This window comes from Neodiprion fabricii, chromosome 6 (genome assembly GCF_021155785.1).
Source record: "Neodiprion fabricii isolate iyNeoFabr1 chromosome 6, iyNeoFabr1.1, whole genome shotgun sequence".
Taxonomy (NCBI): domain Eukaryota; kingdom Metazoa; phylum Arthropoda; class Insecta; order Hymenoptera; family Diprionidae; genus Neodiprion; species Neodiprion fabricii.
This window is the reverse complement of record NC_060244.1, coordinates 9,363,325-9,390,000: the sequence shown is the minus strand read 5'-3', so window position 1 is coordinate 9,390,000 and position 26,676 is coordinate 9,363,325. Positions and strand designations below refer to the sequence as shown.

The following is a 26,676-nucleotide window of genomic DNA, read 5'->3' as shown; positions in this document are numbered from 1 at the left end:
TATTGATTTCGATTTTCCAGTTAGCAATATCGTATTATTATGCATTTAATGTTATTAAGATGTAAAAATTTGTTTTCTTCTCCTTCTCTTCCTTCCAGTATTGAGAAAAGATTGTTACGAGACTAGGCGACGAGATTAATCTGAAAATTCGTATTTTTTGAATAAAGTAATTGAAAAGCATCGTTGTATTGCGCAGTTTTTCTAATTATATTTACTTATACCCTAATATTGAATGTATACATGGGTACAAGCTAAATTAAGTCAGTATATTTATATGAACATGGCATTTGTATAATCATTCCTTCACTGTTGAATATTTGCAAATGAAGTTCATATATGTTTATATTAATTGGGAATGCCGAATGTATATGTACATTTTATAACACAAATACTTTAAATCGCGCGCCATCGATTTAAACGTTAGTTCAATTCCGTTATTCACTTATCTGTCGAACGGTAATAGAATTTCTATCTTACCCATCGAGGATGATCAAAACAAATTAACAATTGAGAATCATTGCAGTTGTCGCCGCGATGCAACTCTTATCTCCATTTCGAAGCTTACATCTAATTTTCAAAGAATACACCGAATTATTACAGGTAAGTTGGCGATCACGCGATATAAATTTACGTAAACGAAAGGGTAGTTCCTGGGATTTTTTTAGAGTCAATACGTTTCGCGTTAACTACGTATTTTCGTTTCTGCTGTTTGATTACCGTCCGTTGCCCTTAACTTCAATTGTCTATAAAAGATAACGACAGCAAGAATCGGGGAAACGGAGATTTCCTCTTCGAGGGTAAACCTGCGAAAAAATTATCCACAGTGCAGAATTTACTCCCATATAATTGTATATAACATCAATGTCCCGCATGAACTTGGCAGCGCTAATGAAAATCGCGACTAATTAAACCGCGTGTCTCTGATCAATGGATTGTGTAATTTCGGTGAATTTTCAAAGTTAATTGATTAAAATCAAGGCTGCAGATTTTCGGCTGGCTCTCGAGTTGGGGCGCCGGGAAATTGGCAAACAACGCTCAATTAACGTCCAATCATTAAATATGTACGGGACGGACGGATGTGTGGGCAGCATAAATGCATCACGGTTTCAACTCACACGAGCGCCAACCCTCATCTCCCGTGTTGGCACAGCGGGTTGATTAGCTACGCCATATTTACATATCATTAGCCGATTGTTTGTCCGAACCGGAATTCGCTCGCCACCGTCCCGGCACCCTCGCCTCCGACATTCCCTTATTACTCGCTTAGCTAGTCGCGTCGTTCTGCGTTACACGCGTGTTTCGAATCTACTCGAGCTAGTTTGTTAGCCCAGTCGTAGTGTACAAAGAAATGAAAAAAACAAAAAAACAAAAACATCCACCGAAATTTTTTTCCAATCGTTAGAGGGCTTATTTGTAGTCTAAATCCAGAATTTCGACCAGACTCAGCGGTAGCTTCGGCCGCCATCTCGAATTTATGGTTTGAGTCGAAAAAAATATGGATCGTAGACAACAAATCGTTGATACCAAAGTTGTAGAGAATTAAATGTCCTACAGGCTTAGTTATGATCATTTTTAGTAAAAATTGAAAATTAGTAACTTATTTAACAAGAACTAATTCCCCTATAAATTCAAGATGGCGGCCGAAGCTACTGCAGAATCTTGGAGAAATTCTGGATTTAAACTACGAACGATTAGAAAAAGAAAATAGCAGTATCGAAAAATTGCAATGTCGAATGTACATTCCAACTGTACTATCATGTCACATCGTGCTTCTCGGTATAACGGATTAAAAAGTTTTTCATAATAATGGGAAAGTTGCAAGCCGTGGTTCTCGAGAGATTCGTAATGGAAAACTCTGGACGGTAGTCCTCAAAATAGATGATCTTCTTTTCCTTTTGTGTCACGAATCTGACTGCAGCCATCACGTTCGGATTTTTTGCCAAGCAAAGAACGCATTTTTAGGCTTTTTCAGGACGAGATACGCGATCGGTAATATTGCTTAGATTCGTGGAATACCGTTTTTACTTTATCGCGGAACATGTTTCATCACATATATTTTCTGTGCAAATCTTCGAGACTAGAAACATTGAAACTTTAGTCACTATCTTTCACACAATCTTGTTACAAATAAGATAAGAGACGAAGTACGCCGCACCATCATTTGATCAATACTAAATAATCTTCCATTCGTCAATCGAGTATGACACGAAAATTGAGAGTACACTGAGAAAAATTTCATTTGTTACAGTAACTAGAAAAATTCAGTAAAACAGGCATCGTTAAAAAAACTGTTTGAATATTGTTGGTATTACGAAAAACGAGGTACGCGTGACCATTTTGCGCTGTCGTCGATCCTTTTTTGGTAATTGCAACGCTAAATCAGTTTGTTCGGTTTACTCTACTTTTTTTTAGTTAAATAAGACTTCAACGTCAATTTATTGTTGCACAAGCATTAAATTTTCGCAACAATTACAATAAAATATAGTAAGAGTGATCGTAATGAGAACGAATAGTAACGGATACTAGACTTTCCGGTAACAGCTAGAAAACTAATATTCATTTTCTACCTAGAACTATATTTTTCGATTGTGGTAAAAAATGGAAACAGTCAAGGACTGAGCGGTAACCGGAACCAAAAATTTCTCTCATCGTTTCGTTCCGTTGCGTCGTGTTGTTATTATACATGTACGTATACTTCATTTATGCCCGTGGATACTACCACAGCGATGATTGGATCGGTTAATTTCCGATCCAATCCGGAGTTTTTTTCTTTAATTAAAACGGAAGTGACCCGTTTTGTCAAGTGTCACTGGCAGAACAGATTGAAGCCGCTCCCTTCTCCGTTGCTCGGGTGTCAGTAAGCCGTACAAGGAAGTTGCTCACAACCACGGAATGCCGGACACAACGAAAGAGCCAAACTCTCCGACTTTTAACACGCCCCCATCCCTCGCATCTAGATTCCGTTTATCAGGGCCTCGATCAAATTTTCTAAACGTTAAATGGGATTCTGAAAATACGAACTTGATACAAGTGAACGAATAATAGATAAAAAAAAAAAGATGTCTCACGTCTCGTAATTTTCGTTAATTCGTTAATTTCTCTGCTGGATACCTATACCTACCGATTTTTTCATTAAAAGGGTATCACAATTAAATTAAAATTGATTTTCTTTGATGAAATAAGTTTTAATTGCGATTCAAAATTGATGGGAAAATATTGTAATACGGTATTTGTCAGTCAAACGGAACATTTAATTAAAATCGATCATAAATTGATTGGTTAAATGAAATTCATTGCTTTCAACTACACGATATTTTAGCAATCAAGGAAATGAGATTCTAATTGTGTCTACACTGAGAGAAAAAAGTCGTTGAATCGACTAAATGCGCGTTCACGGGCGGCGAAATGAATATTTAATTGCGTCAATTCAAGATCTGTCGGTCCAACGAAATTTTTAGACGATTTAAACAGTCCGTTTGTTTGGCTGTATGTCGATGCGTAATATTTTTAGAATAACCGTAGCCGCGGGTTCAAAGTTGACGCGATATGTAATGTTGTACTTGAAATGACTCGAGGTCACGTAAATCGGAAAAGTAGAATCCCTGAAATTCAAACAAAGTACAATTTTCAATAAAAAATTCATTACTGCAATTTGCCGAATTATCATCATCTGTCAGGGATCATTTCTCAATTTACGAACGTTTTGTACGAACTCTGTGTAAACGTAGAGTTATTTCGGACCAACGTATAACGTAGATTCGAGCATTGCTCGCGAGAGCTTTCCTTCGAAAGCCGAAAGCTTCGTCTCCCTCACACTCTCCGGCACATATTTAGAGGCACATACGTACACAATGTATTATATACATTATACATAGTTGTGTACGTATACATATACGTGCAGAGCGGTACGGACCGCGAGTGAAATCTAAAAGGACACTCCGATTCGTAACGCTAACGAAAATGAGTTCCATAAAGCTTTTAACCCGGAATCTAAGCGCCCAGTTCCTCCTCGGCGTTACTTCCACCCTAGATACCCTCGGCTACCAAACTCGGCGTCGTTTCGCCCCGAGGAACTCTGGCCGAGGTGCGCCTGTCGAGGTGTTAAGACGTCTGACAGTTGTATAAGGATAAAGCCGCTCAAGCTGAGTGCTTTTATTTGTCGCCGTAGCGCCCTCCCGCCGCCTTCCTCGTCGCTATTATTTCAAATCGATTCACTTTTGTTTGTTGACTCCATTAGTCGCGAGTCCTTTTCTATGAGCCTTTCGGATCCGAGCGACGAGGGTGTCACGACGACGACTCGCCTCGCCCCGCGGAAGCTCGCCGCAAATACCTTGTATACGCGTTGCGTGTATGCCTACGTCTGTAACTATACGTACAATGCATCTTGATACCTCGTACCTTAGCTATCCGGTATAAAAGCTGAGGCCAGATTTCATACGTGCGATAAACCGGAGCCGAGTTTAATGGCGCTTCGTCGTTTCATTTGCGGGGGGTGGGGGCGAGGCAGCGATTCGATCTTTCAATCTCGGAACAAGTTCAGACAACGTCGGTTCGCCCGTAGTCCGAAAAAATCCCCGAGCCGTGAATATAATTAATTCATCCCTGCGAAACAACTCGTCCGGATGAGTAACGTTTCGGTGAGATAGGAACACCTCGGGGAACTATTTTCACCGGCTAGTTGCAAACCTGGATGCAGTCCGAGCTCAGAAATGTAACGGCGATCCTGGAAGACCGCCGTCGCGTGTTGGTTCGTTGGTTGGTACTGTCTAACTTTTGCGAACGGTCTTGTTCCGAACTAACGCTAAAGTTCAGCAATGGATCACTAGGCAAAATATCCCATGGGGTATCTCTTGAGCTAAACTTCAGGATAGATTGCGTTACTGCTCCCTGGACAGCCCTCGGCAATTTGGTTGAATCTGCCCGTATAGGAATCTGCGGAGCTCGCCGGTATTCGGTACGCGATCTTACACAACCGCTTATCGATGTACGATTTTTGCAAATTTTCATCACCATCTTACGCCACGAGTTTGAAAAATTTTACGGTGCTTTTGAATTGATTGGCTAATTCGCGGTCGCGATTTTTCGAAGCTTTCAAGCTTCGTCGACCGATCAGGGATCCAATTTTGGTTTTTCTTTGTACCGCGAGTAGTGTAATAGGAGAGAAGGTAGAAGGTAGAGTGTAGATCTTGTTGTCTGATTTCGTTGCGCTTTTTACATGCTTGAAGTGCTTTTTATTACAGATTGGCTAAGGCTGAGGTATCTGGCGCGGTAACGCTGTTACAGAGGGCAGCGGAACCGGAAATAAGAACCCAGACTTGGAAGACGGTGCCGGCGCTCCTCCATCCGTCGAATGGGAAAAACAAATTACTTACGGCGAATAAATATTGGCCCGTTCGCCATGAAGGTAAGATGGAAAAATATTATACCTAGGTTGGAAAGCGACGGCGATAAATTTCCCGGGAATAGGCAGCGCCTGCCAATCGGCACTCGCGTATTTCGAAAATCTACTTTGCCAGTCATTCGCCTTCGTTATACACTCGATCTCATCTCAGACGAAGACCTTTCGAGGAAGCGAAATAGCGTAGAACGAGTCTTCAGATTTCCCGATGCTTTTCTTCACATCCCTAATTTAGGCCATTCTCCACTTCTAATTAATAGATCGGCACAAATATCTTACTGTACGTGAAACGTAGAACGGGGATCGAAGAAGTGATTAGATTATTCGAGTTGAAAAATCCAACTCGTGTAACGATAATGGTAAAGGTATTTGTCCTGAACCCGAAACAAAACTGACAGTCACTAAAACTAAATCACAGTTATTGCGAAGGTGAAAGTATTTGCTCGTCAATTCAAAGACGATTCGGATTTCAGAAATTGATGTATCGTTTTAGGGTAAGTCTTTTAGTTCGATTTTTCTTCAATTATATCACATGCTGTTTAAAAACTGTGGTAGAATTTCGGTCCGATTCTTGTGCCTGTAACATGTACAATTACAAGTAACTTTTGCACGCCAAAGCTGTAGAATCAGACGACAAGTGTTTTTCGAGATTCAATTAATACGTACCGCTTAAAAATTGGACAAGAGTGAAAGAAAAACACGTATTATCTTTGATTTGTAATTATTCGTTTAAATTTTGCGAGTTACAATTCAAGGGGTTCAGTTTTTTTTTCTAGCGGATCTCACGTTCCGCGATAATTATTTTAAAAATACGACGCAATATTAAACGACGAGAAAAAAAAGCGATTTCACTTAGCTGCTTTATTACAGCGGGCAAAGGTGGTGTTTTTTTTTTAAATTTATATTATTTTTTTTTTTTTTACTTTCCATTCGAAAGGGTCGCTACACGGAGTTTCGGACATCCCAGTGTTAAGTCAGCGAACAAATAATGATTTCCAGCATGTTTATATACCGGTCTCCCATTATGGAGGGTTTAGGATCTCGGGGTGTATTCGTCTGGTTAGATTTGGCCAAGTTAGTAATGCCGTGGCGCGGGGGCGAGTATCTGTTCCATCCCCCCTCTCACCATCATCCCCCACCCACTGTAAATATGGGCCCTCACAATTACAGATATGTAAATATCCCCGGCTGTTTGTTTATGCGGATTAATATTATTCATTCTCTTTGGTAACCTGGCCAGACGTTAGCTTTGTTCCGAGTAAATTTTCAACCGGCGCGACATATGGCAGTTTCGCAGGATTAAACCGATCGCACCCTAGGCTTCGTTAAGTATTTTTTTTTTTTTTCTTTCTTATGGGAGAGAGTAATTGCTCGCAGCCTCGCTTTCGCCGAACTGTAGTAACGTTATCAAGCATCTCCTGAAATTTAATAGATTCAGATACGATAAACGAATGCAATCAAACTTATTGGAATTTTGTTATTTTAAATTGTCCCATTTACCGATTGGTTTTTCTGTTATTACGCATTCGATACCTCATCTTTTAACTCAAATGCTGTCGGAATTGCTTATTATACTCTGTAAATTTTATATTCATGTCTTTCAAGTCCGGAATGTGTGTTAAATTTAACACGAAATCAGAAACAATATTTTTTCAACACTTTTGGCTACTTGAAAGAAACAAATTTTATTTGAATACGATTGCAATTGGGGTTAAGGAGTAAGTTTTATTGGATTGTATAGAAATTTATCAAATATTGACTCAAATTTTATTCCACCAGATGAATTTACCGACAAGCTTATTCATGTTCGAACAAATTCTTTTAATTCTTCTTTTTCTTTGAACTTGAAGACGTACTTGAAAATGTTGAATGAGATTATGATGAGTAAAAAGATCGATGTATAATATGAATGTATTTAATATATTGAATATATATATACAAGTATGAACCAGATACCGATCAGCAGACTTTCTAAACATTTTTCAAGATCTTCAGCAATCGGTTGATTTTAATGAGAGAACAACGGCGACTGGCGAGTGGAAAAAGGGTGAAAAAAATTTCCACCGCAGCGATTGCCCAAAACGTAACTTGTTACGCAGGCATCAACGATAAAATGGCGGACATTTTTTAATTCTCGCTTGCGAAAACTCCTCGTGTTTTCTCGCCGTATTAAATTATGTAAGTAGGTATATGTGTAAGGTAAATTCATAATACATGGTACAGATTCGACGCGAAGGTAGCTGTGCAATACTCGGTGTCGATAATTGATTAGTTCCCTGAAGCCTAACGCGGTGTGACAATACGTAATTATCTTTTTCTTCGATACTTGCCTGGCTAATGCGTCCTTGATTCATTATTCCCTGCGATTACGTATTCGGGATTGAAAAATCTCACCCTTTTTGGCCCCGTTATTGACTCGGACAGCTTATATATACAGATCAGCTGACAACGAACGGAGACTTTTTTCTCCGATTACGATATTATAAGCGTGTAAACTGAGCGCCGATCGATCGGTGGGACAGAATTTTCATCGTAATTATGTACTTCTGTTCAGAGTTCGCGGCAAATACGACAATTTGAACATGTTTATTTTCTGTGCATAATGAATGAATCTCAATCTATCAAAAAAATACTAATTTTGAAAATTTGAGGCGAATAGAGGTTGAAAAAATTTAACTATCTCGCCTGATTTATCCCCCGATAATCTGCAGCGAAGTGATTTTTTTTGAAACTAGCGTTGACGTCATGCGGCAGGTCTATCTTTACCGACCGAGCAGACTCACCCATGAGTAACTTTTCTGAATTCCGGTATAAAAGTGCGATGCACCCTCGAAATTTTAGCCCTTTTCGTCCATTTGTAGGTTTACTTAATATACGAAGAAAAAGGGCGAGTTCGCTCAGTCGGTAAAGGTAGGACTGCCGCACCACCTTAAATTGTATACTCGAGTTATTATACACAGCTGAAATGCAAAAAGCGCAACTCTTTCCTGGCGACGAATAAGACGGCTTTATTTTCCATGAAATCGGCGTTCGGCACCGAGGTAAAAAGATCGATTTCATGTATAGGCGACAGTCTTAACTATGCGTATTGATCATTACACGCCCGATGGACATCGAGAGCTCGGTGTGGATTTTTTTGTACGAAGTCATCGACGAACGTTGATTCCCCTTTTTCTCGACAGTTGCGGCGGGTGAGAGGCGTTTGTCTTCTTGTGCCGGTGATATAACCACCGAAAGATAATTAAACTAGAGTAGGTATTCGGAGGCTGCCAGGAAATTGATCGCTGCATGCGTGAAGTTAAAGTTGAACGTGTTTACCTTTGCGGTTTAAAGATCTTCGGATGTACACTTCGTCGCACAAACAATCAAAATTGAGAAGAAACGGTAGAATTAAGAGTTAGAAGGCTGAATTCTGTGAAATCAATCTATCGTCAATTACTCGAAAAAAAATTCAAAATTTAAATATATTTGGATGTACAGTTCGGTAGAATTAAGAGTTCCAAGGCTGAGTTTTATCAAATCAATTGTACGGAAAATGTTTAAAAAATCGTGAATTCGAGTGCTGGAATTGTAGTTTCTCTATTAGATTATAGTTGAACCTTTGTTTTTTCAATCTAATTTAATTTTGAAAGACTGATTTGTACGTACGATCAAAAGACGTAAGTATCAACGCGGTCGATGCACGATGATAATGATAATATCAAGAATTGAGGACAAAAACGAATGACACATTTTATATCCAATCCGGATGTGAACTGGTTTTAAAGAAAACATTGATCAGGCGTTGCGCCGGTTTATACAGTTCTTAAACTTGTCGAAGCATTAAATTGCGAAACCACAATTAGTTAATCAACGGGGACGGTGGAGGTAAAAAGGACTTAATTAATCTATTGTAATTAAACTTCTTACCCGGGTTTCGGACTCGATTCGTTTATTCCTCTCGATGCGTTTTCTCCCCATTTTTTGCTAGTCACATTGTTTCGAGTTATTTTTCCACGCTCACGTCGAGCGGGCTTTGCGACTTTATTTGATTCGGTTTTGGGTTACTCGCGGCGCGTGTAGCGAGTTGTTCGAAGGTGGTGAACGCAAATTTTATACAACAAATAATGCGAGTAGGCATTTACATTCGTACGTAGATATACGCAGAGGTAGGCATGTATTTCGCGAAAATTATTATTCCTCGGTGTAGCCTCGGGTCCAATTCAACGCATTGTCATCAGGTTGTGAAATTGTCACCTCACGCGTAACGTGAGGTGAATTTTGCGGGGATTAAATTACATTTGCGTTGAACACGAGTCCTCGGTGTCGAGTCCATCGAATATTATTTATTTCCACCGGTGCAGTCGTTGCGTTTCAAGTATACACGAACACAACACCCATTACACTCAGCTGTTAAGTTGGAAATTATTTTCGTGTCGTTCCAATTCCTAAAAGTTGATTCTTACGTGCAATCGTATTAACAGGTAAAGTTGACAGATACGTAGCAACCTCACAAATTTTTTCATATCTATCAAGAGTCCTCGGAATATATCCGGAAATGTCAAGTTTCTGTTATTTCATTGAAAAGAGGATTCGGAACACTAATGGTTGTTACTATTACCGTCAGATGTCTCTGACCTCTTGGCTTTCCCGCAGCAAAAGATATTTCTTTCATTTTCTGCACCATCAAGCAATAACAAGAAGGTAAAAAAAAGAAGAAATTCTCATAAAAAATACTTTTCGCTGTCAAGATTGTAGACAAAGGTGAATTCTGGACATTTACTTGTTACTTTACCTTCGCACTATTCACCGCAAGGTTTCGAGTACCTTGTGTATAACTAAAAGAGAATAAAATCCCGTACAAAACTCAAAGGATACGTTTATTACCGGACTGCGTAAAGCCTAAGATCGTTACGCACGTATGGACATTGACGACGTGACGGAAATTTTAACGGTCCTGACTTTTCATTGAAAAGTAGAAAAATATCAACCGTTGCAGAATTTATTACGGGAATTTACATCGTTTGCCCGATTATTCGACTTTGCACGTTCTTCCACGTGGGATGTATTCGAATATATATTCACGCATAGAGCACGAGTTTTTTCGTCCAAGACGGGAATGAGTCAGCTTGACAAGTTGACAACAAAAACCTATGTTTCCTATTCTATCTCCTTTGCCATCGAAGACGACAATCATTCAGGCTAAATAAGCTAATCGACTGTCCGTATCGCAATTAAGTATACACGTGTAAAAAGTTGGATTTTGTAGATTCACGGGGCATAAAGAGTACCTTGTAGTTCTAGAGTTCACCATCGCTTGCGAAGTAGCGACAATTTGTAGTTTTTTTTTTTTTTTTTTAATTCTCGAATCTTCCTCTCGTTCCTCCTCGTTTCTCTTCCGTTATTTCGTTTTTCTCGTTGAAAGGGAAAAAATTTCAGTATATTTTTACCCATGATGCCGCTGCTCGTACTCGTGGTATACACTCGTTCCTATGGTGGAACCGGAGTTGCGCATGGCGGGGGGTTTCGGCCTCGGTATTTTCCGTGAAATTAATCCTCCAGACCGCAAATAATTGGGTATTATGCAAATAAGACAAAATGCCCGGCAGCCGAACGACAGATGCCGGCCCTGGTCCCGTCGACGATTCAACCACCGGAGGCTCTTGCCTGCGTATAAAACTCGTTTACAGTCGATCGAAGAACAGAGTCCTGTTACCCGGGAAGGGAACACATCGAACCTCTGGATACGCAACGGCGGATATACTTTATTGCTCGCTTATGTCGGTACAGCCGCAGAGACGTAGCTGGTATAATCTATGGGGGATTTTGGTTAGTCGCACTCCTGACGCCCGATCGAAATCCAGGAATTCAAACTAAGCGTGTAAACTTTAACATTGTGTTCCTTACTTTGAATAGGAATGTGGAGTTGTGAAATTATGGAAGAAACTCGTGAAACTCGTTTCAGTTTAATCCCGTTTCATCAACGTTGGAACTCTCTTTCATTTTTTTTTTTTTTATACTTTTCATCGTAACTTTGATACGTATAACCCTCTATCTTGTAAATAAATAAAAATTTCCACGACATACTTTTTGCCAGAGTTAATTCTTGGACGCTTTTTAAGTTTTGTGCCTGATTCAGCTCAAGCATCCACCAAAATATTTTGCGTACAATTTTTCTATTTTACAGTTGATGAAAGTGTTTTTTTTTTTTTCAAATAGCGTAACAAATCGATATTATCAGGTGCAATATAAAAATTTTTGCAACTTCTGACATTAACTAAACAATTTTTATGATATTAGGAAAAAAGAAAAAAAAAATTACTTTCCGCCTGATTCCTCCTGACTGATCTTCGGAAATACTTGATCTATATTATCACTGGTTCAGATGACATCGTGTGACCAGAATTTGAAAATGACGATAATATCCAATCACAAGCGTGCGAAGAGCTGCTCGGTTGCTGCGTTACGTTATGTATGCTAAGGATACGTCGTAATTTCGGGGATCGTAATTAACGTTCTAATTACGTCTAACCTCCACATATGCGTCGCCTTAGTTCATTTAGTTTGAAACTCTGGTGCATGAGATCCCTGACTCCCGTATATCAGGTGTCCATAGCCGGCCTTTTCGCTGCGGAAACCGCTCGTGCGTTTTCTCCGCTACCGACCTGCGCGATTCCTTTTTCCCCGTTTCTTTTTCTTCTGATTTCACAACAGGTCCCTCGCCGATTTACGATCAACGCAACGGCGCGAGATTTTCTGGCACGCACTTACCCGTGTCAAAGATTCGCGTATATCAGCGTGCGAACAAGATGAGATTGTAGAGTACGTGCAGTCAAACTGGCAACGATCGCGAGCTATCGCCTGGAACGGAAGCGACTAATTAATAGCGTCAGGACTTTCGCTGCCGTGGGATAAGAAATGAATACGCCTTTGTACGCGACTACACGTGCCTAATTTTGTCCTCTCCGTTAACGTCGTTTTATGCTTCCACTTTTTTTGAGTGGATAATTTCATTCCAGTTTTTAAAGGTATTGTGACTAATACAGAAACGTATTACGGTCACGGTTACTGAATATTTTTTCTTGTTGAAATTACTCGGAAATACACAGGTGTATAAACGATTTCACTTGCAATTAGTTGATGTAAATGTGGTTGCTGGGCTATGGGAATCTGTATCGAGCATTAGGATCAAATATGGTATCAAGATTCATACACACACTGAGAAAAATTTTATTTGTCGTAGTAAGAGAAAAATTCTGTAAAACAGGGATCGTTAAAAAAACTGTTTGAATATTTTTGGAATTACGAAAAACAAGGTACGCCTAACCATTTTGCGCTATTGTCGATCCTTTTTTGGTAATTGCAATGCAAAATCAGTTTCTGAGGTTTACGCTACTTTTTTAGTTAAACAAGGCTTTAACGTCAATGTATTCTTGCACAAGCGTTAAATTTTCGCAACAGTTACAAGAAAATATAGTAAGAGTGATCGTAATGAGAAAGAATAGTAACGGGTACTAGACCTTCCGGTAACAGCTAGAAAACTAATATTCATTTTCTACCTAGAACTATATTTTTCGATTGTGGTAAAAGATAAAAATAGTTAATAATAAAAGTTTCTCTCAGTGCATGGCTGTCTACAAAAACGATATCGACACAACTGTGATGGATCAAGCTTGGAATAACCATAAATTATAAGAACCATTGTGGAACTATATTTGTTGATAAGTTTTTTCGCAATGAAAGTGATAGTGTATAAAGACTTTGCCGAATGGTTTATAGCGTCAATGAAAATTAGCTAACACAGAAGTATGTACGTTATGCCAGCTCCCCATATTGACAAAATCGATCCTTTCAAGAACTGTAAGTTAGTAAATTGTTGGTAAAAATTCGTAACCAAAAATGTGACGTTGATAAATATTTCAAACTCGAGATTTTCTCAAGTTTTCAAGACAAATGATCAGGAAATCATGCATTTTTTTCAGGATCGTAGGTAAACATTTGTAAACTAAAAAAAAAACCATCGTCGACGAATAAAATTTCGAAAATCCTACTGCCAAATTTAAATCTTGAAATCTTCTTCCATTTGAGTTTCGACTGGTTATTGAATCGTTGATAAATATTCGTAAATCGTGCATTATCAATGGCAAATCCTCGTGAACAGATTTGCGATTTTGGAAACGAATTTAATTATCCACATTTGATATGCTCATCAATACCGTCAAATCTCTTCAATTCTCCGTTCTTACTTGTTTCCGATGTTATTCAGAAAATCGTATTTTTTTTAGCACCCAAGTTTTTGATCCAAGACGTCATTGATCTGAATATTTCACGCAATGAAATAACGCAATGATCGAAGACGTGAACATCTCGATTTTCAAATATTTACCAACGTCACATTTTCGGTTACGAATCTTTGTTAACGATTTACCAACTAACAGCCTTTGAAAGGATCGATTTTGTCAAGATGGGGGGTTGGCGTGACGCACATTCCAGAAGTCGGTTACTGCCCATTACGTGACGCTCGAATGATTCTCACTCTCTGCTATTCAATCTATATCGTTTACGGTTACATTTAGCCCTTTGGGCACGAGTGTGCAGCATGGTTGAATTGGGAAAGGTCAGGCTTGGTTCAGACTGGTCGACCCGCATCGGTTACCGAGTACTTAATCAGTGATCCGGGAATTATATGAGGGTCTGAAGAAATATTCCAATCAAGAGGCAACCGTGTCGGCAGCTCTTTTGCGCCGTAAGTTCTCGCCTCGATGCAAATTGCATACGGGCAGGACGCCCTCATTTCACCGAATCGTGTTGCGTCCATTACCCTTCTCCCATTTTATCCACACGCGCTAATCCTGTCCATCTCACCAACTCTCTGCCGCTGTCTATCCGCCCGTCCGACGGATGTTTCGCCTCGTACGACACCGTCCTAAATACACATTAGCCACCAGAGATCAGGTTGTCACGGCTTAATTGTGGATTTATGAATCACGGAATCCAACAGACCGGATCCCCTGTGTACCTGATGAGGCTAATTCATCATACGAACCGTGAGACGTCCAGCCGATATGCCCGCACAATTTGGAACCAGAGATCGCCTGTCTGACCGTTCCAACGTTTTTCAAACCACTTCCAATACCGGGTGTTCGGATTATTTATTGCTTAAAAAATTTGCGACGTGCGTAGGACACGTTTAGTGATACGATATAACCAATCTTTTGTCTATTCTCGCAGAGTTTTGTTCTACTCACGTGTCCCACCTGCCGTGACGTCGTTGGCGAATTGATTTCTCGGTAGATACGATTCCTGACGACAATAGAAAATTAATGTATTATCTCTAAAAGCGTCCGTGGTGTACGTCAGGAGATCGGGCGGACAGTCCGGTCACGGGGTCTCTCAGCCTTGTTCGCAAGGTGGGAATCCTAGGAGTGCTTTCTCGTGTTCCTTAACTCACCGTTCCGTCGTCACCCTGGACCCCGGACTCTGGTGACTCGAGAGTAGCGCAAGAGTCGGTGCTCGCGAATAATCTAAAAAAATAGTCACCTCCCTCTTGTCTTCCAGACCCAACGAGTGGGTCGGAAAAATACTCACATTGCACCACTCCGCTGTCAAGGATGATGAGTAGCAGAATTTGCTCGCAACCAAGCTCAAAACTCGCTCCGTTATACGCTGGAATCAGAAATGAGAATTGATCTTGCATCCAGCTTGTGAATCCAATCGTAAAGGAATGTTGACGATGTAAAAAGCAACGCTCTCCAGAGTCAGTGACGCTAAGAGTACAAAGATATTTCAAAATAATACCCTCCATACTTCGTTGAAGTTTTATTTAAAAACGTCAGATGCAAGAGATCAACTACGAACAGGTAAACGAAGTGTACACGTGGTCGCAAGTTCTTTGAATATAAATTTCATGCCACTCGAGTCAGGTCATTTTGAGTATTATCTACTCGCTGGAATTCACTACAATTCATCCCCACTTCAGACGATGTGCAATGATTTGAAATCGTGTGAATCCATGCGTTTGAAAGGGTAACTTGTTTGAATTGGAGCGATTTTAGAGCGAGTCTTGACTTATTTGACATTCATCAGCCGTGGTCAACCCTTTGCTGGGAGATAATACTGGGGGCTCTGGTTAACGAGATGACGCGAAGAGGGCCGAGCGGCGTGGCCTGGTGATATTTTTCACCGAGAAAGTCCGGCCCACCCAGTGCTCGGCAGACTGTTGTTGGTTTGGTCTGGTCTGGGCTGACAATGAGCTGCGGGCTGCGGGTTGGATTCGAGACGTTTCGTTCTAAGGTGGCATTATTGCGGCCACCAGCGGCAATGTATCATCGTTAAAGTATTGTAAATGATGCGTCCAAGTCCGCCGGCTACCCAGAGCCTCCCTCCTCATCCACCGCGACGCACCCTTGAGTGAACCGATACAGCCCCAAGGTATACCTCCTCTTCGACTCCCGGCTCTCTTGCTCTTTCTGGTAATGTGGGGTGCCAGGTTTCGATTTACACGGAAATTTACATTGAACAGTCTCGTCTTATCCACTTTACATGCCATTTTGCGAGGCTCGGAGTTTAAGCGATGACTTGGAAGAAGAGCAGGATGCGGTTCCTTTTTCGAGGCAATCGGTATTAGTCGTCTTTACTTCCACGCGAAGAACATCGGAGTTCAGTGCACACGAGTTTACTTAAGAGATCATGAGAGTTTGGGTGTCAATTTGTCAGTTCTATATTTTTCCGCAGAAGCTTAGGTGGGTACCGATAAACGGACGTGAAGTCGAAACAGTTTTCGGAACGTGGTCACACCAGTTTTTTTAAAAATTCGTCAAATTCTAGTTGTTTTGAATCAGATTAGGGTGAAAAATTTCAATTACGTTTAAACTAAACCCATTTTTCACGTATCGCATGGTCAAATTATCCGCAAGTGAAGTACACGGAAAGCGAATACGTCGAAGATAATCGACTCGTTTCTTCTCTCATTTATATTTATCGACAAAAATTGTAATAAAAAAGAAAAACAATATTGTGACTGTTAGTCCGTGAATTTGATTACGCGCTATATTGATCCTGACAAAGAATTTGACTTTCATTCTTTTATCATACGGTGTATGATTTAAGAATGTCGTGTAAGCGAACGAATTTTTCGTCATATCCGTAAGACGCCGCGGCGAACGATGCGTCATAATCATCCGGTCAACTTACTTAGCCGGCGGAGAGTTGTCCTTTAAGTTAATTAACCAATTAGTAATTTTAATCGGATGACGCATGCGCATCTCCTGGGATACAAGCAAACCCTCTTAGCGGTGAGCGGCAAAGCGAGTCACAATATATATATAGTATTATACGAGGGCGGGGAGGGGGGGTGAAATTCTATTCTCAGAAAAAAGCGTTCTTAATTGCGTCTAATTAATTTAGCGAAAAACTCGCCTCGCCGTATCCACTTTCTCTCTCTCTCTCTCTCCCTCTCTCTCTCGATCCTTCCTCTTTTATTGCAAACAGCAACTCGTTGAACGCCATGTAGTCGTACCGTGTACATGTGAAAAAAATTGCAAAAAAATGAAAGTAAATGGATCGCGCAGCTTATCGAAATGACGAACGACGGGATAGAGCCGAGGTTGGTTGTCGAAATTGAGGTAACGACTAACGCGTGCTCCAGGACAGAGTGTAGGAAGCGGCGTGCGTAAATGTAGCGGGCAGTGTCGGGAGCAGGCCGAATGATCATTTTGATTAAATGACAAACGAACGCGGAGCGCCAGAGTTTCGCGTCACTGATTCTCTATGGGGCGTATGGGGTGCCTGCAGGGTACGCTCGTATTCTCTTTTGAATCGCTACGGGGGTTTTTGCTTCCCACAGTGCGGAGAACCGGGCTCATCCTTCCTCTTGCCCCCCCCCTTTCCCCTTCGGACACCCCAATGCCGTCCGTGCGCGTATGCATACAGCGAGTATAATTTGGTTACGGGTAAATGCCCGTTCTACGCCCAATTGAAGTAACGCAGTTTATGGTAACACCGCGTCCAGAGCGCTCTGCGCTGATTGGCTAATCGCGTTTGCCACGATTCAAATCGCATAAAGCAATCGGGTCGACGCGCTGTCCACCCGCAATCCGCAATTTAACGATTCGACCCTGCAGTCTGTCTTCGATCAATTTTTAGGGTGGTTTTAATACCGGTATAAAGTACTTGCACGGGTGTACGAAATTTTTGCAGTCATGATTTTTGCGCTTAAATTATATGCGTCGCACAATGAAATAGTTGAAACATTATGTAATAAGGGAATAAAGTCGAAGGTTAATGACCTCTTATTTACCGCAAATCCGCTAAGAGGGAATAATATGATATTTTCGTCCCGCTTTTCAGGTTAAAAAAAGTTAACGTTACCATTGAGTCGGGAATAAAATGTTTTTTAGGGAGCGTGTGATCTGGGATCGAGACATTTTGAGGGTTTTTTTTTTTAAATATTCTTTATCGTTCGGAGTATGGAAAATAAATGTTTTACCGCGTTGTTCTTTTTGTGCTTACCTAGCTCACAGTGAGGCATGGTTTTTGACGATTTTTCCTTGCTTTGTTCGTGTTCGCGGCAGGACCGGTAGAAAGATTGATATCAATTTGACACCCTCTTTCCGAGCTTGAAACCCTCCTGCATTAAAAGTGAATTCTAATTAAACGCGGGCGGTTAAAACAAACCGCGCGGCAGCGTTTCGGGTGCCTGGTTGATTTTGTTACTTTGGAGACAGACAGCGAGACAGTAGCTTAGACAGCTCGCGATAAAAGTAAATACGAAAAATACAACAACACTTGTTTAATTACCGCCCGTATCAACCGCAAAGACGAACTCGGTCGGGTAGCGGGCGGCGAGGGAGGGTGAAATAATCAAATCGGACACGGCCGATAACGGGTGACGCGAGGAACACAAAGTCCAAGATGGCCGCACCGGAAGTGATGTATAGGTCGTTCGCCATTTCTCATTGTCGGCTTAACGCCACAGCTCCGTGACTTGGGCCAATTTCAACGTCGTTGCAACTCTGCTGTTTCAAGGAATTGCGATAACGCATCGACTCGTATTAATTATACGCGTATTTTATCCACGTTCATGTTTAATCTAATACAAGTATACACCGCTTTGACTCGCAGAAGCTGTAAGGTGTAAATAAAGCTCAGCTTCTCTTTCCCGCCTATGCGACGGCAGAACCTGGTTATCATTTCTAGGTAATGAATCACTGTTGCGTCTGTTGGAATATCTCACAGGCAACATTGAAAGCTGATAAAAAAAAAAAAAAAAAATGATAAAATAAAATAAAATACTCCACCAAGCCAACCAACCCGCCAGGCATTCAGGATTATTACAGGTTCCGGCGCTCGCTTGGCTCGGTCCTGAAGGAATCACAGGATGCAGGTTGCGCAAACTGCATTCGCGTTATTAGGGCTTAAGCTTAAATTATCCGAACTTCCCGCGGAGGTCAGCAAGGCTTGCGATTACTACAAGGACCGAAACTGCATGTGCATGGGATTCGATGAAGTTTAGAGCGCGAAGTGAGCGCCGGGTGCTCCTGCAGGTAGCGCCAGAGCCCCGAGGCCACGTTGTGGTAGTTGCATATGGTACACATAAGGACTATGCTGTTAATGAGGTAGAAATTAATTAACCGTCGTGCCGTCGGGTGGAGAAGTAATTAGGGAAAAGGGGCGGAGGGTGTAATTGCGACGCAGAGTCAGCTGGGTCAAGCGTCATCGTGCACGGCCGTTCCGCAGCGACTTCGTCGTACGTGTATCGAAATTTTGTGGGATCAAAAATTATGGTCGGTATATATGTATAACCAGGGATCGAGCTAATTTCTTGTCGAATTTCTTCGACGATACACTTTAATGCTGATTGGTGTATTTCAGAATTTTTAACATTGAATCTGATTTTTTGACCCAGACGGAATTTCGACTGTCCAGAATTTCGAGTATTCGGACGTTGCTCGTTTGGAGTTTCACCGTTTTGAAATTCGATCATCTAGAATTTTAACCGTTCGGAGTCTTGGTAATTATTAGGTAAATCTTACCATTCGGAATTTTAACGATCCCGAATTTTCACCGTACGGGATTTTCATCGTTAGTGTCTTCCGACCATTCGAAGTTTCGACCGATCCGAAACTTGATCACTTGTAATTTTGATCAGTTCGTAATTTGACTATTCGGAGCTTTGACCCACGCTTTGAGACATCCCATTTCGGTGGTTCAAGTCGAGCTTTCGCGTGTGTCTGTTTATCCGTGGGCGCGTTCACGCAGCTCGCAGGAACTGGACGGCCCGCGACTAACGATATCCGTTATCTGACCAGACCCTTAACGAACAGGCCTCCCGTGTTACGGTTTCAGCATCGGTCCGTCTGTCGGTATTCCTTATCCGCTTTACGACTCGTCTGCGCAGTTGTTTGTTACTTATATAGAGAAGAGGAGGAGGCGAGGCGACGGAAAAATAAAGTGTTAACGCTCTTACGCGGCCGTGCAATACAGATTATCTGTTATTTTATTACGCAATCATCCTTTAACAAGCATCAGTCATGCATATATATATATACATATGCGTGATATATAACATATGTAAAGCGGTAATGAACAGGGCAAAGTTTCATTTATACCGTTAGATATAATGCTGGTGCAGAAAATACTTTATGTACTTACATACCTATAGTTAATCTCAGCTGATATGTTTCGTTTCTTGTATAGGGGGCGTCCATTAATCACGCGAGACTCAGAGGAGGGGTACTTGAAAATATCACGAATGATCACACGGTGGGAGGGAGGGGTCTCGGGAAATATCACGTGTATTATTTGGTGCAGTTTTTCTAAAAACACCGAGTATATTTAGAGATTTTTATTGGTTTTGTCACATTTTTAACCCGTGCAGGCGAGTAGTCGATCGGCGAGAAAAATCACGCGATAACGGGCAAGAGGGGGAGGGGCGGTCTAAAATTGATTATAAAGGCATCACGTGATTAATGGATACCCCCATACTATCTGGTAAAACTAACAGATTTTGATATCGAAGATCAATGACTTTTGATCTGAAAACAAAAATCGGTGATAAATCAAAGCGCTGTTAAGGAAAAACATTGAAGCGTATGTTCGACGAGAAGGAAGACGAGAAATATGTGGCAAGGATTTGCAATAAACGATTTCCAAATTACACTCGATTGCGTAAAAGCTCGTATTGCGGACGATATCGGGCCGATAAGACATTACAGTCCGAGAACGTGGTTCGAGTTCTAGACGTGGGCGTTTTTGTATATCGGTTTGCTAATGAGCTGGAGTTTAAACAAAGTGGACTGACAAAAGCGTGGAGGGGAAGTTCGCTGCATAGGAAGTGCTTTATCGCAATGGACTGATAACTTCCTTAGACGTCGCTGCGACCGGCATGGATTCCACTAATACTCGCTGCAGTTAGCGGCGGCAGACAACACAAATCGTAGGCGCGAAGGAAGGAAGGAAAAAAGGGAGGATTGATGGATGGACGTCGTTTCTTAAGCATCGTCTGCTCGAGAAGCTAAACAAACGATCAATTTATGCATTTTTTGTTATTCAGTTTCATGGTTAGATAGGCATAATCGAACAATGTCGACTTGCTACCGGATGCATCCTATTTCACGTACCAGACACTTTGGTGTCGTGATGATTTTCCCTTTTACCATCTTCGGATTTAGTCGTGCAACGTGACGATGAAACTCGTGTTATTCTTCCATGGCTTTTTTATTCACTTGAAACGGTGTATCGATACACGCGGGTCAGTTACGTACTCGCGGTGATGATACCTGTTGGATATGCTCGGTTGTCAGGACCGGAAACGCGAACGTGGATTTGGAAACAGGCTTGATGGAAAATCCTTGAATCACGATAATTAATAAGTTTCACTAAAATGTCAAAGATCGTCCCAACTTTGATAAATAAGATGTAAATACTATTCTAGTCAGATTATTATTCGCTTCCGATCAACGACGGTTTATTGTGACAAATTGAGTAGGGCAAATTGGAAAGGATTCGTGCTTCCTAAAATCTGGAATTTTTATAGCTTGTTGTTCATCAGAAATAAATGATAGCTGTACATAAATAAACAACTTACGAATTTCGTGTGATCGGATTTGGCCTTATTCCTGGAATTGAAAAGTTAATCGGGTTTTAATCGTTAAAGAGCTTGTAACTCTTTGGATAAAGAGCCTTGATCGTCTGAACTCAGATTATTGTAAAAATATACGATTTCTTGATACTGTAACGTGGTACAAGTGTCTACCAAAAAAAGGTCGCGTCTGGGTTTCTTCCGTTTGGGCAGTAGAGTCTTGATTGTATTTACCGAGAGTGGAAAACCTTGATGACCGTATTGTATTGAGATACAACCGATGACAAGAAACTTACGATATATCATGATAATCCAAAGATCCTCATAAAAAGTTTAATGATTACAGATGATCGATGAATTGGAAGAAGCTTGAGAAATCCTGCGTCTTCATTAACGCCACTAATTTAGTGCTGATTTCGAAAAATTTCTATTCTACAAAGTAACTAAAAAAGTATTTCCACCTAGCTTCGGAGTCCGTAATATTTCAATAAAAAAAACTTATCAACACGTGGTAATTCGCTTGGAATAAAAAAGCTGAAATATTGGAAAACTCGTCCGTCTTAATTCCTTGGAAGTTTCGATTCCAAGATCAGCGGCGGGACCGCGGTTATCCATATGAATGAGACAAGCTGTCTGGTATTAAACTTGAATTAAATCAGTAGGTACAGTAAACTGCGAATACGGTCGTCGCGGCGTCGCGTCGTCTGCTATACCGCAGGTTGGACTTGACCGAGCTCCGACTAATCTAGGGCCTCTCGGTTCGCGGTATTTCAAATTAATTAATCCCGTATCAAATTGGTCTTGCAGCCAATTTCCTAGGCTTCGCCTGTGGTCGTTCACCGTCCAATATATCGCCTCCACGGGCAACGCTTTGAACTGCAAACCGCTCGCTGGTGCTACCATAGAAACGGTACCCCGCGTCACTCCATATACACCAAATCAAATCAACCCTCGGGTGTTAAATGTTGACAAGAAGACCGGCTGGTCTAATCAGGCGTTTCTTTTTTATTCTCGTCACTATCCCCCCCCCCCCCTCTCTCTCTCTCTCTCTATTCAATTACAGCAGCATTCGCATCCATTCATTTTCCCTTAATTATATAAATTCCTGATACTATACTCGAACGAAGCGCGATTGTTACGTGCAGTTATCGATTATCGTATAGCACGAGTGAAATCAAGGATCGTGTGGGAAAAAAAGAAAAAAAAGAAAAATATTCCTCCCGATGTGTTTCACATCCGAAAACGCTGGCGAATTTATTGGTTAAGGAAATTAGCGTCGGGCTTCTATACGCCGGCAATCGACGGGCATGCTTAATACGAATTGTATCCGCAAGAGCGGAGGCATTCACGAAACATGTCAATTACATTGTGAGGGACCCCCGGGTGTCGGGTGCCGATGGGTCGAACGGACGTAGGGCCCCCTCCCCCCTGCCGCCGTCTGCAGGAAATGATTTGATTTTCGTCATTTTTATCATTCAACGCACCCGAAATCAAATCGGCCACCCTTGACGACGACGGGCATGTATACGTCCCTGTAACAGCTCGCTCGTCGGGTTTCTTTCCAGGAAGCGGAAGTGCCCGTGCCTCCCCTCCCCTCCCCTCACCACCTCTTCCCTTCCCTTTCCTTCCATTCTCGCAGCTCTTATTCGGGCAAAAATGGCACGAGGAGAATCGAATTACCTACGCCGATTCAATGCGAAGGAAGAATCGGCTTTACGAACACCCGATCCTCGGTGACTACCAACGGTGACTACTCGATCGAATCACTCGTCCCGCACAATGGAACTAATTATTCCGAACTACGTAACGATCACGTGCGATTCTTTCGTACTCTTGATACGCCGTTCTTTTGTTCTGTGGTATACTTTCTTTTTTTCTCGTTTATTCTCAATTTTTGGATCGTCGGAGCAGTTGATTTAACTTTTATTAATGCTCGATTTCCATCTGACTTTCATATTTTAAAGAATCACTGAGAAGAAGAATTGGTTTTTCCTGAAAAATATTCCAGCTATATCTAATAATTGTGTTGAATTCATTCAGTGTATAAGGTCTCCAAATTTTTGTCAAAGATAATACTCGATTTGTTAAATTATCGGCGAATTGCATGAAAGTTGTTCGACGATTTCATTCCGTTGCTGAACATGACTGAAAATCAAATTCAATGAAATTGCTTTGGACAAACAATTTTTTCTAATCTGTTTCCAAGGAACTGCACCAAAAGGTCCGTTAAAACAGCTGAAATTTTTTTCCCGAGTCACACAATTTCAGAAAATTGTTACCCGCCATAATTATACACATAATAACTATGTCGAGCTTACTGGCTCTACGTGTAAATGTATACGTGAGGTGCGCCCACTGCTTTTCAATAAATTTGAAATCACATTGTATCAATTAGTGTTTATATTTGACAATTATTTTACTATTTCCATAAGCGCAATTAATGTTTCGATGTTTACGCGAACTGCAAAATTCTCTTTCTCCAAACATCGTAAATTGACGATACATAATTTTCTGCTCTTTTTCAAACCACTCGCTGTTTTTGCCACCCTAAGCCCTTGGACCCTCCAAGGCGCCAGTGGGTCCGAAAAGACTAAATTAAATTTGAAACTGAGTGTATTAAAGCGTGAAAATAACTAATACGAAAAGAAATACTACCCATAACTCCCGCAATAAATCCCTACGTGAAATTTTTCTTCAAAAGGTTTAAAATCAATGTTGGATCCAAAAGAATTAGAGTACAATTTCTACTATAGGAAGAAATGCAGGATAAATAAGTAACAAAGTAAGTGTACCAGTTATTGACCCTGTCCCAATTATTGCCTTTTTTTTTTGTTGGATCTGTTTGATCCTCAGATCCAAAATTACCAAATAATAAATCTCTAGTGTCTAACCCTCTAGCAATTGTTTTTAGTCATTCAAAAATTCACAATTTTTGCTGTAAATTTATAATTTTGAAACATAAAAGCGTGAATAATCGGTACACCCGCTTACCTTGGTCGCTGACCGAATCGGCCGCTCAACCTCAGCTCTGCATCCCTTCATCCTTTCCATCGACGGATGTAAAAAAAAAAAGAAAAAAAAAAAAAAAATGAAAGAAGAAGGAAAGAGAAAAAGGGAGTATAATTTTTTCGGCAGTGCGTGGCGTCGCTATCTGCGCTCCGCACGTTCTCGGCCCCCTGGACGTGGGTGTATAAATGCGTTTTCCCCGCTAAACGCATCAAGATGCGTCCGCAAGATAGGCGAGCCAATCGCACGTAAGCGGAGCCGAAACGCGTTGCGTGCGAGTGCAACAAACATCCCCGCGTTGCATCGGGGCCATCAAACCCCGGGGCAACTGCTCGTTTATTAGGATTTCACGCCTCCGATCCCGTTACGTTAGTTTCAAGGCATACTCGGGATTAGCTCCGGCCGTGTCTCCTGCTCTTTTCATCCTTTATGTGGGAAACTGCACTTCGACTGATCTAATCGCGGCCAGCCAGGTGCCCGAGTCGACCGACTGCAGCCAGAAATTAATTAATCCCTCGCTTTCAACCCCTGCTCGAATTTCGCCCAAATATACATTAAGTGAATCAGCATTGTTCGCTTCGACTCGTTCTGCCTTTGGATTTTTTCTTACCGACGCGGCGACGTTTCTGCCATAAACTATGAGAGAATCCTTCTCAAGGAACTAAAAATATTCATCCGTCGGGAGCGTGGAAGCGATACCGTTATACGGGAAATTGTAAGTTGTGGTTAAATGGTATCGAGATTATTTCCGTTCTGCCGTTCGATCTTTCATGGTGTTCTCGTACAATTTATTGCAGAGACTTTACCGTTTACTGTAATTTGCTTTAGAATACGGAGAAGGCGAAAAAAATGATTCCTTAGGGTCTTCGAAAACGATGCCACCCTTGAACGAAGAAGAAAGAGACAGTTTTCAGTTATGCACAAAAGACATGCGCCAACAAACCGCTAATATAATAACAACAACAATTAGAGTGTTTATTACAAATCTTCGCCTGCAGATTCATGTTGATCTAATTTTTTATGGATCTCCAGAAACAGAGCAACAAAGCAGAGGCCAACAGATCGTTTTCAATCGGAATGGTGCAAATCGAATTTAACTTTTAACCTTCTGGAATTTCCTCATTCGCAAAATTTTTTCGTGCTAATTAATGAGAGTACGGTGCAAGTCCTTTGGGAACAAAGAGTCCGTATCCTCCACTGGACACGCAAGGTGCACATCACCAATACGGTATTTATTTTTTCAAGTAAAATCCTTCATCTGGATTACAGAGACAGGACCGTATCATCGATGACACTCGAGCATCGAGGCCGATCAGGCGCCTGCACCCCAAAGTCGAAGCCTAAGGGCGCGTGCAACGCCGGTGTCAGTTGCATAATTACGGTTTGGATGGATGGACCACTTCCAGACTTTTACCACGGCATACTACAAGGGTGGCGAGAATTGAGTGACGCCAGGCGGGTGGGTAGCTGCAGGAGGTGGAGGGACAACGACACGCGAGCAAATGCGACAGCCAGTCGTGTGGAATAGACCTTTATCTCGAAATCTCCCACCGCCGTCTCACTTCCACGCACACGGCAACTCGAAATTGTAATCACCGTGACTGGAAATTAAATACGAGAGGCTCCCCCTCCCTCCACCCCCCTCACGTTGTCCTCTGTTTCTCTCTTGTCTCTTCTATAGTTCCCAGAGGAGTCAGGCCTCGTTAGATTCATTCCACACGAATCATTTTCATTTCGGTATTCGACGAATTTTCCAACCGTGTATACATGTAACACGTAACTGCGTAGCTCGGAGAGAAGCAATTTTGATTTTCACGTTTCACGTTCAACATCCGGCTCTGTGTACGATGTGAGTGAGATTTTTATAACGTATAAAAACAATTTAAAAAAAAAAAAAAAAAACGTCGAAAGATTAAGGGTTGAGGAAAAAAGTAATGCAATAAAAGAATGCCGATACTAAAGTTGATCGGGTTAAATTTTTCACTTACATTTGCGAATCTTTATTAGAAATTCTAATGAAGAGATAAGTAAGTTCTATACTGTTGATGGTTCTAGGTTGGTCTGTTTTGTTGACACCACGACTGTATTGTATGTTTATAATTTTTATGGAGGACTCGTCTCTTTTCTGTAGATAGTTGAAAAACCATGTAGAAACACATTGCCTGAAGTAAATTTTCGATAACGTTGATATGTTTTACAATGAAATATAAGT

The 26,676-nt window shown here is 41.3% G+C and overlaps 1 long non-coding RNA gene across 1 annotated transcript; it reads left to right on the top strand.

Moving 5' to 3' along the window:
• Nucleotides 1-542: 542 nt before the first annotated feature.
• LOC124184336 lies at nt 543-26,362 on the top strand. The gene is made up of 3 exons (XR_006871172.1): nt 543-600; nt 5,241-5,404; nt 25,734-26,362. It is a non-coding gene; the product is annotated as an uncharacterized LOC124184336 (long non-coding RNA).
• Nucleotides 26,363-26,676: the final 314 nt, after the last annotated feature.